This window comes from Camelus dromedarius, chromosome 1 (assembly GCF_036321535.1).
Source record: "Camelus dromedarius isolate mCamDro1 chromosome 1, mCamDro1.pat, whole genome shotgun sequence".
NCBI classification, from domain to species: domain Eukaryota; kingdom Metazoa; phylum Chordata; class Mammalia; order Artiodactyla; family Camelidae; genus Camelus; species Camelus dromedarius.
In genome coordinates this window covers 114276790-114291327 of record NC_087436.1, presented here as the reverse complement: position 1 = coordinate 114291327, position 14538 = coordinate 114276790, and positions in this window count along the sequence as shown.

The window sequence follows — 14538 nt, the reverse complement described above, 5'->3', positions numbered from 1 at the left end:
CACAAGATTAGAGACAGATTATTACATCCAAACAAGTGCCTATGCCAAGCAGCTTGAGTAGAATTGTCCATTTCCAGTACTGGCAGGGTAGCTCGAGGACTGCTTTTGCAGAACATCTGGCCCGTCGCCCTAGCAATAGAGCTTCGGCTTCTGACTCTCACATCGTTGCTGTTGCCTGCACTTTCCCTGTCTCCGGGCACACTGCCACTTTGTCAGGCTTGCCTTGCCTGTCTACAGAGACACGTGAATATTCAAAGACTGTTTACTACAAGCTTAGTCATGACATAGGACTTTATGGTTCGAACTCATTTAATCCTTACAACAGCCCTATGGAATAGGTACGAATATCCCATTTTACAGAGGGAGGAAAGAGGCTTAGAAGAAATTAGTAACTTGCCCAAGGTCAGGCTAGTAAGTGTTATAGCTAACACGTATTGTAGGCAGAATTTGAACCCCCCAAATGTGGCTCCTGGGTCCATGCTGTTATCCACTCCTGCTCTGTGGCTTTAGGATCAACTGGAATCATGCAAGATTGAAAGGGTCCTTAGAGATTTCTTCAAAACATCTCTAACGCTAATTGTTGATATAGACACTCCGAGGGGCTGAAATCACGTGCAATAGCTCCTACGAAACCCCAAGACAGTCTAGTTTTGGACAGAAGACATTTGCTCAATAGACTTAAGTATCAATTAGCTGTTGATTATTCCCTGCTATAATGGAATTATATCTTTAGGGTGAAGATTAACTGATTAATGCTCTAGAATTTTGGAGTTGTACGATGTGAGTCGTGGTTTCTACTTCCATCAATTCTTAGTTCAGTCACCATGCGCACAGCCCCTGGGGAGCCTTGATTTCCTGCTCTGTAAAGTGGTTGTCCTGCCTCCCTGACGGGATCCACGAGCTTCCATGACACGTCAGCCTAGTGCACAGTGCCGTCTCATGGGCAGTCCAGGACCTCATTAGCCTGGACCTGAGTTGCTAACTCACTGCAATTTTCCCCGAGGGCTTCACTACTGACGGAGAGCCCAAGAAGCCAGTCACCTGTTTCCAATCTGTTAGAAGTTTACAGGCAAAGGCAGTGGGTTGACTTGAAGCGCAAAACATGATTAATGATTTGAAGTACTAATGAAAGGTTGGCCCTGCAAAAATGCCTTTCATATATATTTCCAAAAAGGTCTTTCTTACCTAAGACCTTGAATTTTAAATTACTTTCCTAGGTCCACTTTTTATAGCCTAAACATATCTGTCGGCAACCTATTGCGTGAAAAACGTTTTGCCTGGTGGGAGAGGAAGGATGTTAACAATAATAAATGTATCATAAACTTGTAGAGCATATTTTTTTTTTCCAAAGTACTTTCGTGTACTGCATTGTTTCATTGAAAGAGCGGTGAAATGAGAGACCAAGGTTCGAATCCAGGCTTTGTTAATGAAGTGATCTCAGATAAGCCATTGTCCCTCCTTGGGTACTGATTTCCCTATCCGATTTGGGACCTGGATCAGTTGATTTGAACTCTACTTTTCTATTATTCTTGATACTTTGTTTATTTAAAGTGGAAGGTGTAGTCCCTCACACATTGAAAGGCACATGCTTGGAGTTTAATAAAGATTTGATGGACTGAAATAAATCACGGGGTCTGGCACCAGGCTGCTGGTGTTCAAATTCTGACTTAACTATTTACTACATAGCAAGTTGCTTGATCTGTTTCCCCATCTGTAAAATGCGGATGATAATAGCATCCATCTCACAGGGTCAGGCAAGGAGTAAATTTAAGTTAATAAATGTAAAATGCTAGAGCAGTGACTGACTCATAGTAGGCACTCAATAGATGTTAAGTGCATCTGTCCGGTTAAGAAGTTTGGAACATACTCACACACAGCATGTACCTACCCATGGTTTCAGTAAATCCAAACCAGACACGAAGGTCTGAAGTAGAACGGAGCAGAGGACAGGACCGGATTCAGGAGTCAAAAAAGGAGGTCTCTGGAACACTAGACGAGGTTGCAACTTTCCCCGGGAGATGAGCATTTTCAAAGGGCAGAGGGAAGGTGAACAAGTGAAAAATAGCTCAAGGTGTTGGAGCTTGGGGACCAGGCTTCAGGGAAGAATGTTCTCCACGCTACTCATTCTGATTATCCCAATGGTCAAATTTATTTTCATGAAACTGATTGTCCTTTTTAAAAACAAGTTAGAGACAATTTTTTGGGAGCACTTTTAGATTTACCACAAAACTGAGAGGAAGGTACAGAGATTTCCCATATACCCGCTGCCCTCACACAAGCATAGCTTCCCTGTTGTCAACATCACTCACCAGCTTGGTGCTTCTTTTTTTTTTTTTTAACCAAGATGAACCTACATTGACACATCATAATAACCCAAAGTTCATAATCTACCTTAAGGTTCATTCTTGGTGCCATACATTCTATGGGTTTGGACAAATATATAATGACATATCCATCATTATAATATCATGCATAACATTTTCACTTTCCTAAAAGTGCGCTATGTTCTGCCTATTCATTTTCCCTTCTCTCCTTCCCCCCTTGCCTCCTGCAACCACTGATCTTTTAATTTTCTCTATGGTTTTGCCTTTTCCAGAGTACCATATAGTTGGAATCATAAATATGTACCTTTTTCAGTAATATACATTTAAGATTCACTTAGTGATAGGCATTTAAGATTCCTCTATGTCTTTTTTATGTTTTTATAGCTCATTTCTTTTTAGCACTGAATAATACTCCATAATAATATGAATGTATCACAGTTTATTTATCCATTCACTTACTAACGGACGTCTTGGTTGCTTCCAAGTTTTGGTAATTATGAATTAAGTTGCTATAAAGCTCTGTGTGCAAGTTTTTGTGTGAACATATGTCTTCAGCTCTTTTGGGTAAATGTCAAAGAGCGTGATTGCTGGATCGTATGGTAAGAGTATGCTTAGTTTTGTCTCCTTTCTTTTTAAAAGCATTTGAGTTTTCTTGTCCAGTAGCTTCCTTCTCCTGCATTTGGCAAATTTGTAGGGATCTTACTGTTACCCCAATGGACACTGGCCTTGCTATCCATCCACTATTCCCACCCTAAGAGAAGGGTCCACCATCTTCATCCATCAAGCCTCAAGTTCTGTGAATCTTAGACGTTCCAAAGTATTTCCATCCATCTGATTCGCTCTTTCTCAACTTTCAGGTCAAGGTCACTTTGTCTCTCACTGAGATTACCATGCAGTCATCTCTTGCCAGTCTCTCTGCTTTTGGGATGGGAGCCCCTCCTGGCTGGCTTCAGAGCTTGTACTGTTAACATCTCTCTCCTGTGCAATAGGAAGGAGCAGAGAGCTTAATTAATCTGGTTTGTCCCAAATAATTTCTAGCTTCACCTATATACTCTTGGGGAAGTTACTTAACCTGTATGGCTCCATTTCCTTATCTGTAGATTTTTGTGAAGATGAAATGCAATTACCTATGCCAAGTACGTCACATAGTACCTGACTCATGGTCATCCTCAAAAATCAATACTCTCCCTATTCCTCATAATACAATCACCACCACCACCACCACCACCACCATCATCATCATCACAGAAGTGAGGATGGAGTGAAGGACGAGTTCTAGGTGTCACTCATGCTGCAGTTCTTGGCGTCAGCCAGTCACCAGCACATCCATCCGTGCCTGCTGAATTATTAAGACCACGAGGCCCTTGAAACTGTAGCACATAAGAGATTCCGAAGGAAATAATGTAGCTGAGCCGAGTGAGAGGAGGTGGCATATATCCGTACCTTTTCAAGTAGGTGGAAAAGGAACTAGGAATATTAGTAAAAATAATGTCATGACAGTAGTCGTGCAACAACTTTTACTGATACTGCTGTTACTCCTGTGAGTACAGGCACGGTGAAAAGTTAACAACCTTCAGCTTTCTTCTATAGCTGGAGAGCCAGTGGGAGGAGGCGGAAGGGCACACACCACAATGCACGTCTATCTAGCTTCTTCCCAACAACCCTACTCTCCTGTTTTAATGTCCCCCTTTCATGTCTGGAAATTCTGAGGCTTAAAGAGTTGAAGATGGCAGAGCCCAAGACTCTTCTAAGGCACAACGTTCCTTCTCTGGGTTTTGGTTCACCACGGGAAGCCCTTGTTAACAGTGTCATATGTATGTCTAACAATGCCGTGATTGCCTTAGGACACAGGGAGACCTCCACCACAGGAGCTCTTCAAGGTGAAGCTCATGCATTTGGAAGATTTAAGCATTTAAAGGGGGCTGGGATGAGATGATTGTTAAGGTTCTTCTGAAGCCGAAGGTGAAATGCTGCCCATGGCTGACAACCGTGGAACATTACGGTTTTGTTTTTATTCAGGACTGTATGAAAAGAGCTCTCCTCTGCCCACTGGAGGAAGCCTACACCTTGAACAGGACCTCCAGTTTGTAAGAGTATGTTTAAAGATGCACTTGTGTAGTTAGTTAGTAACCTTTATCTGTAAATCTCCTCAATGAAATTCTGCAGCTTTAATCGGCCGTGAAACCCACAAAGGGGCATTTTCTTTAGCTAAAGTCAGCATTTCCAAGCTTCCTGTAAATAATCACTCACATGAAGCAGTTAATAGATTTCCTCATGCAGAACAGTGTTGGCCACCAATGGAAAAATTCGCTAAAAGATAGATTGCTTTCCTGTGGCCTTAGAACAACTGCTGGTTGGAATCTTTATGCTATCTGACACCCCTAGTTAACGTCAAGACTGGAAGCACTGATTCCAGGGCTGAATGAAGACAGATCCATGAGGGGTCCCACTCTCTTGCCTTACCAAGCCTTGCCTCCATGCTGGGCAGTTTTTGGGGATTTCCATGCATTATAACTTACGATCCTCAAAGCAACCTTGCTTAGAATGGACTTTATGGATGTCATTTTACAGATGCAGGAGCTGGGGCTCAAAAAGGCTAGATCTGAGCTGCAGCTATTTAGATTTACGTTTATATTAATTAAAATTAAATAAACTTTAAAATTCAGTTTCCCAGTCTCTCCAGCCACATTTCAAGCACTCATCAGTCACATATGGCTGGTGGCTACCATACTGGACAGTGCATATTAGTATATTCCCATTATCCAGGAAGTTCTTTTGGGTAGTGCTGGCCTGGAAGGTTGGTTAAATGGTAGAGCTGGGATTGGAAAACCAGACCTTTGTGTTTGTACAGTGTTGCACTTCAGAGAAAGTAGTGTGTGATCTATATAGCTCCTTAAGTTGGATGAATGAAGTCAGCAGGAGCATCACAGTAGATATGTGACGGTTGTGGGATGGCGGAGAGTGAGCACTTAAAATAGGCTTCTTGGATATCACCAGATGTTGACCAAGTTCACACAGTTAAACAGTGTCAGGGCTCAGACTTGACTCTAACTCTGTAGATAGCCCTTCCCTTCAAAAACCTACTCTGCTTCTCTGTGTGACTTAAAAACCCAGTGTATTTCTTTTTTTTTAAAATATTTTTTATTGAGTTATAGTCAGTTTAGGATGTTGTGTCAATTTCCAGTGCAGAGCACAATTTTTCAGTTATACATGAACATACACATATTCATTGTCATGTTCTTTTTCACTGTGAGCTACCACAAGATCTTGTATATATTTCCTTGTGCTATGCAGTATGATCTTGTTTATCTATTCTACATATGCATATCAATATCTACAAATTTTGAACTCTCAGTCTGTTCCTTCCCATCCCTCTCCCCTTGGCAACCACAAGTTTTTATTCTATGTCTATGAGTCTGTTCTGTTTTGTATTTATGTTTTTGTTTTTGTTTTTGTTTTTTAGATTCCACATATGAGCAAGCTCATATGGTATTTTTCTTTCTCTTTATGGCTTACTTCACTTAGAATGACATTCTCTAGGGACATTCATGTTGCTGCAAATGGTGTTACATTGTCATTTTTATGGCTGAATAGTATTCCACTGTATATATACAATGATGTGTGTATATATACCAAATCTTCTTTATCCAGTCATCTGTTGATGGACATTTAAGCTGTTTCCATGTCTTGGCTATTGTAAATAGTGCTGATATGAACATTGGGGTGCAGGTGTCTTTGTGAAGTAGGGTTCCTTCTGGATATATGCCCAGGAGTGGGATTACTGGGTCATATGTTTAAGTCTATTTCTAGTCTTTTGAGGAATCTTCATACTGTTTTCCACAGTGGCTGCACCAAACTGCATTCCCACCAGCAGTGTAGGAGGATTCCCTTTCTCCACAGCCTCTCCAGCATTTGTCATTTGTGGACTTTTGAGTGTTGGCCATTCTGACTAGTGTATTTCAAAATCATCTCAGCCTGGTCATTACAGATAGCTTACCTCCTGACTGATGGATTTTAGGCTACATCCTGGATGCTGTGAACTGATGGGTGACTGTGTAAAGCCCCAGCAGGGACACCTCCTGGGGACAGTTCACAGAGCCTCTTTTCTACCCAGCGCCTCCTCCTGCGGCAGCAGCTCATGGTTCTGCTGGAATCTTCCTCATAACACTTCCGAAGTTCACAGCTGTCTCCAAACTGCATAAGAAAAGCAGACGGAATATTTAGTGCAGTTGTTGGAGCCATAAAAGAAAAAAATTAACCAAGCTTATTAGGCTCCCTGTTTCTTCTCTCCCATAAAGGGAGCAATTGGCAATAAATGCCATTCTGCTTTTTAATAGATGAATGGCCCAGTTGTGATAAATCCACTAGCATTTTCAGGGGGAAATATATTTTACTCCCGACAGTTTTAGTAGTGGGATCATATTTTTTAAAGGAGTGGTGAGGGCACTTTAGTGACGGTTAAACTTTTCAAACCAATACAGAGGCTGGGCCATGAGAGATCCAGCATCTCTGGGGTTGGATTCCAAAGTCAGGGAGAGGTCCATTTGTTCATGGTTCCTTCCCTGTCTTGCCAGCTTGCTGGCAGACCCTCCATTTTTCATCACCTCTATGTTTTTATTTGATTTACATTTCTTTCTGGAATTAGGGAGTTTATGTATGTTTTTTAGGTAAGGGAAGTAAGGCTCAGAGAGAGCAACTGATTTACATGAAGTCATATACCTAGTGAGTCAGGAATCCAAGATTTGGACTCTAGTATTTTGTCTACCTATTCATTTAATTCAATTTATCTTTTGTCCAGCAGAGGATGAAGAAAGTGCCTGGAACTTAGGAAATCTGGGTTCCAGCCATGGTTTTGCAACCAACCAGTGAAATGATCCTGGTAAAATCATCTCCTTTATCTGTTACTTCTTTTCCTGTACCTACATAGTGAGTTTTAACTTGCCTGGGACTGAAGAGTTTTCTGTAATGTGGGACTTTTGGTTCTAAAACCCAGAAAATCCCAAGCACAGTGGGATGAGTTGGCCACCCCAGTTCTGGTGCTGATCCATTTTTATCCTCTGCAATCTCTCCTTAGGCAATCTCATGTATTCCACTGACTTCAAACATCAGCAAGCTCTTAGTCACCCATTCTGTGTGATCTTTCCAACCTCTTCAGTCCATCTGCTGATGGACGTACTCACTGAGGTGTACCACGGTTCTCTCTCCCTCAGCATGTCCCAGGCTGCTCTCATCTCACCCCCTCTGCCATCCATCCCCATACCCACCTCCCCAACTGCATTTTCCGCTATTGTCAGAGCCACTGCTACCAACCTCATTACCCAAATAGCAACTAGGGAGCGGTCTGGGGAGTGTCTACTTCTTCCCCCCTATCCTAGTAGTCTGCAGGTATTACCAGTGTCCTTCTAAATTTCCTGAGTCTGTCCATTTACTGTTCCTCAGTAACACCTGCTCTAGTTCAGACCCTCGTCATCTCTTACCTGCACTGTCACACCAGGTCCTTAAGTTTCTGGTATTGTTCCTTCTCCCTTTAGTTCCACCCTGCACCCTATTTGATCAAGTAACTCCAGGTTTCTTTAAGAGCCTATTTTTGGATATGTAGCTCCAAGCCTGGTTCTCCAGTGCTCTCAAAAATTCTGTTAGTTGTCAATATCCTTTCATACATTCGTTTTCTGTCTAAAGCAGTCAGTGTCTGTTTCTGTTGCTGGCATCTAGGAATTCTGACGAATACATTATGCAGTGATGAGCGGTAAGGTCATCTCAAAGACAGCTCAAAGAAGGATAAAGCGTGATGTAGGAGACTAAGGCAGGAGTTTGTCATCTAAATGAACATCTTGAAACTGGGATGCGATATTTACTCGGCATAGCATTTTCTCCAAAATGGTAAGAGCACTTTGTTGAGTTGAGAAGAGCTCTTTAAGCATTTTTAGGCACACCCAGCTGGAGTGCTGCTGAGTCATCAGACTAGGGCTCTAATCTAGGTGGGCCACTCACCTGAGCTTTGCCCTAGGTAGGCTGATACTTCACATTGGTTCAATTGACGGCTCTTTGGCAAATCAACCAACCTCTCTATCCTTAGTGTCCCAATCTGTGCACGAGAAACTGGTATGTATTAAGAATCTACTCTCTGTAGTGTGAAGGAAGACTTTCCATACAAAATCAGGCTGCAGTCGTTTCTACCTTCTGGAGTTTGGGGAAAGTGGCAGAATTTGTGCTTTTCTTTATTATTATTCAGTGAGTCCTTTGTCTGTAAAAGATAAGACCCCTGAGCCTACTTTAGAATGGAGAGTGGAGAGATGGTCAAGGGATCTAAAACTGTCCCGTATAGTGCAGTAATAGGGTTTTCAAGTTCTTCTTTGGGATCTTAGAGACTTGGAGGGTGGGAGTCAGTGAACAGGATGGTGGTTGTCTCCTGGTTACTGGGTAGTAGGGGCAGGTGATGGGAGAGATGATTTGTTGGGAGAATGCAGGTCCAAGTAACAGGGCAGGAGGTGTATACCCAGGAAAGAGATGGCCTGCGAGGGCTTGACTGATGAACTTTAGAAGCAGTGATGACTGAGAGAATATTTCTTTCCTATCTCATGCTGTAATTCCTGAAGCTTTCAGGAAAATCTGTTTCACAGAGCAGCACTGTGCTTGAGTGCTTTGGGACATTGAGAGGAAAAGGTTGTGTCCATGCTGGAGGTGAAGACATACAGAGAGAGAACAGCAGTTGGCCAGCAGGAGCAGACATGGGATGGCCACAAGGCTGGAGGCACTTGGAATGGGAGGTGAGAAGCCACAACCAGGAGGCCACACACATCAGGAATTCCTTCTCCCCAGTCCAGTAGTCCAGTCCACAGACGTGTTCAGGAGGGGCTGTGTTTCCTCCAGAAACATGTGGGCTGGGGATGTGAGTCACTTCATCCAAATATTAAAGGAAACTGTGAATCTGGAAGGAGAGACGTGACATTGTGACAGGTTGTTCACTGACTTACAAAAGATTTATTGAATGTCCGCTACTTCAGACTTCTACCTGCCTGCTCTCTCTGACACCACAGGTGCCCATATGCTGTATATTCCCGTCTTGTTGCATAGATTCACCTCATTTTTGCATCTTCTACTTTCTTCACCATTTGGAATTGCCCTCTTCTTCCAGTACGTTATTTGACAGGGTCCCAGCCTAGCAAGTGAGGATTAATACTACAGTAACTCCTGACAGATGAGGAAACTGAGCTTTGTGAAACGGGGTGATGGTCCTGGTCTGGCCCCTTCACGGATTAGTGGGCAGCTTACATTTGACGTTGCACGAGGAGGCGCTCAGTCACTGCAAGGCCCTGGGAAAATGCAAAGGCTTACTGTCACTTTTTATTTTCTGGATGAGCAGCCAGAGCAGAGAGAATGGTGAAGGACTGGTGGCCTCCCCTTGGGCCAGACGGCTGCAGTGTCAGGACCACAGAACCCGTGGCACTGGCGCTGCTCCCACGCCGCAGCTGGCTCCCGTCGTACCGAGTGCTTTCCAGCCACTCTTATTGGGGGCTTTGGCTGGTGTGGCTTCCGCTTGGAGCTGAACTGCTTCAGGCTTTGAAAAGTCAGCACCTTCTACCTATTATGGGCTGAATTATGTCAAAAGGATGTGTTGAAGCCCTAGCTCCCAATATCTGTAACTGTGACCTTATTTGGAAATAGGGTCTTCGCAGATGTAATCATGTTAAGATAAGGTCAGACACAGGCATACAGTTTCTAGGGGAAAAAGAAGATATATGGGATAAATTGGGAGTTTGGGATTTGCCAATATTAACTATTATATATAAAATGCTCAGTATCACTAATTATCAGAGAAATGCAAATCAAAACTACAGTGGGGTATCGCCTCACACCAGTCAGAATGCCTATCATTAAAAAATTCACAAACAATAAATGCTGGAGAGGGTGTGGAGAGAAGGAAACCCTCCTACAGTGTTGGTAGGAAAGTAGTTTGGTGCAGCCATTATGGAAAATAGTATGGAAATTCCTCAAAAAACTAAAAATAGGCTTACCATATGATCCAGTAATCCCACTCCTGGGCATATACCTGAAGGAAACTCTAATTCAAAAAGATATATGCACACTAATGTCCATAGCAGTGCTATTTACAATAGCCAAGGCATGGAAGCAACCTAAATGTCCATTGACAGATGACTGGATAAAGAAGTTGTGGTATATTTATACAATGGAATATTACTCAGCCATAAAAAAGAATAAAATAATGCCATTTGCAGTGACATGGATGGAACTGGGTATCATCATTTTAAGTGGAGTAAGCCATAAAGAGAAAGAAAAATACCATATGATATCACTCATATGTGGAATCTAAAAAAAAAGAGAAAAATGAACTTATTCACAAAACAGGAACAGACACAGACACAGAAAACAAACTTATGGTTACCAGGGTGGAAAGGGAGTAGGAAGGGATACACTGGCAGTTGAAGATTTGCAGATACTAACTACTATATATAAAATAGATAAACAACAAGGACCTATTGCATAGCACAGGGAACTATATTCAATATCTTGTAGAAACCTATGATGAAAAAGAATATGAAAAGGAATATATGTATGACTGAAGCATTATGCTGTACCCTGGAAATTGACACAACATTGTAAACTGACTATACTTAAATAAAAAATAATAAAAATAAGGTCCTACTATATAGCACAGGGACTATATTCAATATCTTGTGGTGACCTATAATGAAACAGAATATGAAAAAGAATATATATATATATGTATATATATATACACACACACATACACTATGCTGTATACCAGAAACTAACACAGCAAGGTAAATCAACGATACTTCAATAAAAAAAAGTCACGGTCATTAGGGTGGGCCCTAATCCAATATAACTGGTGTCTTTATAAGAATAAGAGATAGAGACACACAGGGAGAAGACATGTGACAACAGTGGCAGAGACTGGAGTGATGGCAGCTGCAAGCCAAGGACCACCAGCCACCTCCAGAAGCTGGAAGAGGCAAGAAAAGATGCCACCAGAGTCCCCTAGGAAACATGGGCTTGCTGACATCTTGGTTTTTGGACTTCTGCCCTTCAGCACTATGGGACAATTCATTTCTGTTGCTCTAAGTCACCCATGTTGTGGCACTTTGTTACAGCAGCCACAAGAAACTAATACATTAACCTAAGTCACCTTCAGGCTGGCAGAGGTCAGCTCCTGAGCTGCTCATTCGTGCTCTGCAATGATCATTTACTCCCATTCATTCACTCATTCATTCATGTGCATGGCTGTGGTGGGCATTTATGAGAAATATAAACCCAAGCTGTGTCCTCAATTTGGGGAAACAAGAAATTCACATCAAGAGATGGATTAAATGAGATGAGATAGTGAATGGATTGTGCCTCTGGGCCCATCCTTCGCCCCTGAGGCACAGGGTCAGAGGGTGTTATTGTGAAAACCCCCGAGAGGGGTAGTGGATGTACCAGGGACACAAACCAGACTGGTGGAGTTGGAATCATAGCTTCTCCAGTCCCCAAGCACTGTCTGTCTAGAGCAGCCTTCTTTCTGTCTCACTGAATTCCCCATCACATTTTCCTATTGCTTTTCTTTAAGGCCCTTAGCAGCTCCTGAAATTATTTTACATATTTAATACTGTTTAGGGCTGGCTTTCTCGATCTTGGCACTGTTGACATTTTGGGCCCAATCACTCTTTGTTATGGGGCTGTCCTGTGAGTTGTAGGATGTTTAGCAGAATCCCTGGACTCCACCCACCAGAGGCCAGTAGCATCCTCCCAGTATGAAAATGAGTATGTTTCCAGACACTGACAAATGTTCCCTGGGGAAAAAAGTCTCCTCTAGTTGACAAGCTCTGTCTCTTAAAGCAGGAACATGGTCTTTCTTATTTTCTATTGTTTCTGCAACCCCTCCCTAGAACAGTGTACTTACATAGTGGGTGCTTTGTAAACTCAGGTTGACAAGCTGGCTGGAGAGTGGCTACAGAGTAAGGTTTGCTGTTTTGTGGGAACTCAGAGGAAAAGGACCCCATCTCTGATTGGAAAACACCTCTGGGGAGGCAGTTCCGATGAGTCGGCATGTGATTGGAAACTTGTAGCATCAGTAAGCTTTATCTTGTCCAGGGGCAGACAGCCGGTGGGCATTCCTGGGAGAGTGAGTGGCCCTGGAAAAGAGGAGGAGGTGGGGTGGGGCATGGGATGTTGGTGTGATGCTGGAGGTGAGGCTGGGGGGTAGAATGAGCAGCTAAGAGGCACTGCAGGGGCACACGGGCGAAATCGTGAGGGCCTGGGCTCAGGCAGTGGCAAAGGATCAAGTTCCACTCAAAGATGCCTGATGAGTAAGAAAAGCTTACTCCGAAGTCATTAATATACCTGATTACTCCCCGGATTTGTGCTCCTTGCTGATGGATTAGTGCTTCATGAAATGCTCTTACCCTTCTAGCTCATATTTCTCTATTTTTATTTTTACTCAGCACCTATCACTTCTGATCATTTTTACATTAATTGTACGTAACACTGCTTTGCTTTAAACACATTATTTTAAAACATTCTGTTTTACAGATCATGTCACAGCTTGAAACTCTGTAGACAGTGGTCATAAATCTCTCTGGAAAGAAAATGGAAGTTGTCTGTTTTAATTTCAAATCAATTCCCGACTGCCTGGGAAGAGGGATGGGAGAGACCCATAAAAAAACTTCTCTCCGCACTTGCAGTTAGTGGTCCAGGTTTTACCGGTGGGTGGCTGTTTTTAAGCAGAATAGATTACTTTCAAAAGGTATCTGTTTGAGGTTAAGATTTGAAGCCACGTTTTGAGCTGAGGTGCAAGACTGTAAATAGAAACAGCCATCTAACTTTGGCATGTGGACAAAACGTGGAAGCAAAGAGACTGAAGACGCAGCACAGTTTCTGGGCTGCTGAGATCTCGCTTGGATTCTGGCTGCTCTTCTCCCCAGTGCTGTGATCCTGGGAAGGTTACATCAATCTCTGTCAGTCTCCATCTCTTCATCTACACAGTGGTGGTGGTGGGGAGAACCAATCCCTCCAAATTTAGTGCTATAAAAGATCAACGATAACCAGTTATTTTGCTCAATCAGTTATGTTTTTCTTTTGGGTCAGGCTCAGTAGGGATGACCCGTTTCTGAGTCTCATGGCTGCAGTGTGCTGACCAGACGGGAGCTGGAGGGTGCATTTCCAAGGTGGCCACTCACCTGGCTGGTCCGTTGGCATTGGCTGTTGGTCAGGAGCTAAGGCAACTAAGTCTGACAACGAGAGTGCCTGTGTGTGGCCTTCCCGGCATGGTGGGCTCAGAAGAGCCGGCCCACTTACATGGTCTGACTTCCTCCAGAAGGAGTTGCGCGAGAGAATCAGTGAGGGCTGTGTGGCTTTTTTTTAATGACTTAACCTAAGGAATCAAATAGTGTTACTTCTGACATATTCTGTTGTTTGAAGCAGTTACAAGCCTTTCAAGGTTGAAGCCAACGTTAAGGTGGGGACATAGACACCACCTCTTTTTAAAATTTCATTTCTCTATTGAAGTACAGTTGATTTACAATGTTGCATTAGTTGCAAGTGTACAGCAAAGTGAGTCAGTTGTGCATACATATATCTCTATCTGTATCTATTATTTTTCAGATCCTTTCCACTATAGGCTGTTACAAGGTATTGAATAGAGTTCCCCATGCTCTACAATTGGCCCTTGTTGTTTATCTATTTTATATATAGTGGTGTGTATTTGTTAATCCCAAACTCCTAATTTATCCCTCTCCTCACTTTTCCCATAGCGCTAATTATCAGAGAAATGCAAATCAAACTACAATGAAGTATCATCTCACACCAGTCAGAAGGGCCATCAATATAAATTCCACAAACAATAAATGCTGGAGAGGGTGTGGAGAAAAGGGAACTCTCCTACACTGCTGGTGGGAATGTAGTTTGGGGCAGCCATTATGGAAAACAGTATGGAGATTCCTCAAAAAGCTAAAAATAGACTTACCCTATGATCCAGCAATCCCACTCCAGGGCATATATCTGGAGGGAATTCTAATTTGAAAAGATACACACACCCCAATGTTCATAGCAGCACTATTTGCAATAGCCAGGACATGGAAGCAACCTAAATGTCCATTGACAGATGACTGGATAAAGAAGATGTGGTATATTATACAATGGAATACTACTCAGCCATAGAAAAGAATAAAATAACGCCATTTATAGTGGCATGGAT